The 2,574-nt window shown below is 55.2% G+C and overlaps 1 long non-coding RNA gene across 1 annotated transcript; it reads left to right on the top strand.

The window, feature by feature from the left end:
- Window positions 1-448: 448 nt before the first annotated feature.
- On the top strand, window positions 449-2,231 carry LOC132022213 (uncharacterized). Its single transcript, XR_009405545.1, has 3 exons — window positions 449-587; window positions 1,383-1,531; window positions 2,189-2,231. It is a non-coding gene; the product is annotated as an uncharacterized LOC132022213 (long non-coding RNA).
- The last annotated feature ends 343 nt before the right edge of the window (window positions 2,232-2,574 follow it).

The raw sequence follows: 2,574 nt of genomic DNA, 5'->3' as shown, positions 1-2,574 counted from the left end.
GCCACCCGGCCGCCTGATTTCCCCGCACGGCCATATGGTGTAAGGCTCTGTTTTGCTAGTGGACGGCGGGGCCAGTGAATGGCCCATTCTGAGCCAGGGACCAGGGCCTGGTTCAATTTAAACCTGCCTGTCCGGGACCTGCCTGGGGGAATAAAGACTGCTCTCTCTGAGAGACGCAGGCAGGAGACGGCCAGAGAGCCCGTAATCAGGTTTGCAGGGGCCAGCCCCAGCCTCCTCCCGGCACCGCGCCCCATTATCCCCAGCCTCTGAGGGGTCAGTGTGGTGACACGCCTGCCCTGTGGCTTCACAAGGCTCTTCTTTCCCCCCTTAATTGAATCAGCCTCCAGCCTGGCATTCCCTGGGCCTGAAGTCATCTCCGTCGGGAGGGGAGCCCAGCATAAGGCACGAACGGCTGGAGGAGGAAGGATCCCAAGAAATCATGGCCAGCTCAGCGCAGCAGACTCACGCGGGGTTACGGGGGTGAGCCCAGAGAGGGCCCGACCTCCAGACAAAGGTCATGGCGGGTGGGCCTCTGCAGAGCGGGGAGCGGAAGGCTCAGGACCCCAGGAAGGACTCATTCAGAAAAGGTATTCTTTATCCCACTGCGCCTTCAATCTGAAGGCTGAAATGCGAATGAACCCTCCATCCCACAGCATCGCTGAGCCTCACGACGCAGAGGAGTCTCGAAACTAGTCTCCACATCTTGATGCTCTTGTAGGGGTACAGAAGGCGGAGAGGGGTGCCCAGCCCGGGGGCAGCACACCCCCGTTCCACAGGTGTGGGAGCCCAGGGGGTCGCCTAGGAAGCCATGCCTGATAGGATTCTATGTTGGTGGAATAGTCTGGGAACCCAGGGGACCCCTTCGTTATCAACACTTATCCCCATATCCAGCCCCTGGCAACCACTGCTCCGTTTTCTGTTCCTCTAGTATTACCTCTTCTAGCATGTCCTGTGTTCCATCGTGTGGGTCTACCACAGTTGTTTCCTCCCAGCCAAAGTGCATGGAAGTTGCTTCTGGTATTTGGTGATTACAAATAAAGCCTCATATAAATATTCACATCCTAGTTTTCATGGCAGTAGGTACAGTCAGGTTTTATGACAATAGGAAGAACTCTAGGTTCTTGGGTAAGAACCTAGGAGGGAGATTATCGGGTCATATGCTAAGCATATGTTTAACTTTCTAAAAAGCTGTCCTGCTGTTTTCGGAAAGTAGCTGTACCATTTTGCATCCCTCCAGCAAAGCGTCAGGAGGGCTGGTCCATGCCCTTGCCAGCACTTGATGTTGTCAGTTCTGCTTTGCTTTTTCCTCTCTTTAGCAATTCTAGTAGGTATTTATATATTCATGGTAGATTATTTAATTTTGACTTCAAACTCCCCCATAGGATGGCCAGGCGTGATCTTCCCCTGCATTTCAGAGGGGGGACTAGAGTTTCTGATCCAGCAACCAGCAGGTGGCTCGGCACGGTCACACTGAGTGACTGTCAGAATCAAGACCCCAGTGGAGTTCTTCTGACTGGGACCAGGATGGGGGGTAAGCATTCTCCCAGACCACGGTGAATCCCAGAAGGATAGAAGAGCATGGAAGCGATCAGGAAAGCAAAGCCCTGTTCCTTTGGGGCTCCTCTCCCATACAAGGGAGAGCCAAACTCGAGCATGGGAAGACAGGATGGGGAAAGCATGTCAGGCGGTGGGAAAAGCAGGAGCAACGGTGCACAGGTGAGAAAAGACAAGCCATGCCCGGGACCGGGAGGACAGCAGGTGTGAGATCTCTGTGACCGTGACATAGGAGGCACCATGCTGTGGGCCCAGTGCCTGCACGGGGGGAGCCTTCCACGGTCAGCTACACGACGGAATTCCTTTGCCCACTGGGCTGTTGTAACAGCACCACAGACTGGGTAACTTCCAAACAACAGGAGTTTCCTTCTCACAGTTCTGGAATGTTCGAGTCTGGGATGATGTGGACCAAGTTCTGGGTCGCAGACTTTTCCTTGGGGCCTCACAGGGTGGAAGGGGCTGGAGAGCTTTCTCAGGCCGTTTTCCTAAGGGCACTAGTCCCATCACCTTGGGAACTCAACATAGGAACGTGGAGAGACACAAACCGTCAGACTACAGCCACAGTAAACATCGCTCCCACGGTGAGCAGCAAATCCTTCCTCCCTAATCCGTGTGCGTATATGTGCTTTTTCAGGGATGCAGCCGTGGCCGTGATTCTAAACCTGGAAAAGCCAACATTCTGGATATCTCTGCAGATGGACCTTGAGCCGGTCTCAGCAGCAGAGGCCACGGGGAGTGGAGGAAGAGGCAACACCAGCCTGTTCCTGGCAGTGGTGATCAATGCTGGGGACGAGGATCAAGCTGTCACACAGCATTGCTCGTGCTGGCATTCTCGGCATCTGTTTGCTTTGAAGGGGTCTCTGTGTCACCCAAGCGGCTGGTACCCCTCCGGTTCGGCCTCAGGTGGAGGTGGGCACTTCTCGGCCTTCAGAGTCCTGCAGAGCCCCCTAGCCCATCCCTTCCCGGCTTGGTCCCCTTTCAGTCGAACACGAGGACATCACGCCAGCCACAGGGGTCTGG

Source organism: Mustela nigripes, chromosome 7 (genome assembly GCF_022355385.1).
Source record: "Mustela nigripes isolate SB6536 chromosome 7, MUSNIG.SB6536, whole genome shotgun sequence".
Taxonomy (NCBI): domain Eukaryota; kingdom Metazoa; phylum Chordata; class Mammalia; order Carnivora; family Mustelidae; genus Mustela; species Mustela nigripes.
The sequence above is the reverse complement of the archived record's forward strand: the minus strand, read 5'-3'. Positions and strand labels throughout refer to the sequence as shown.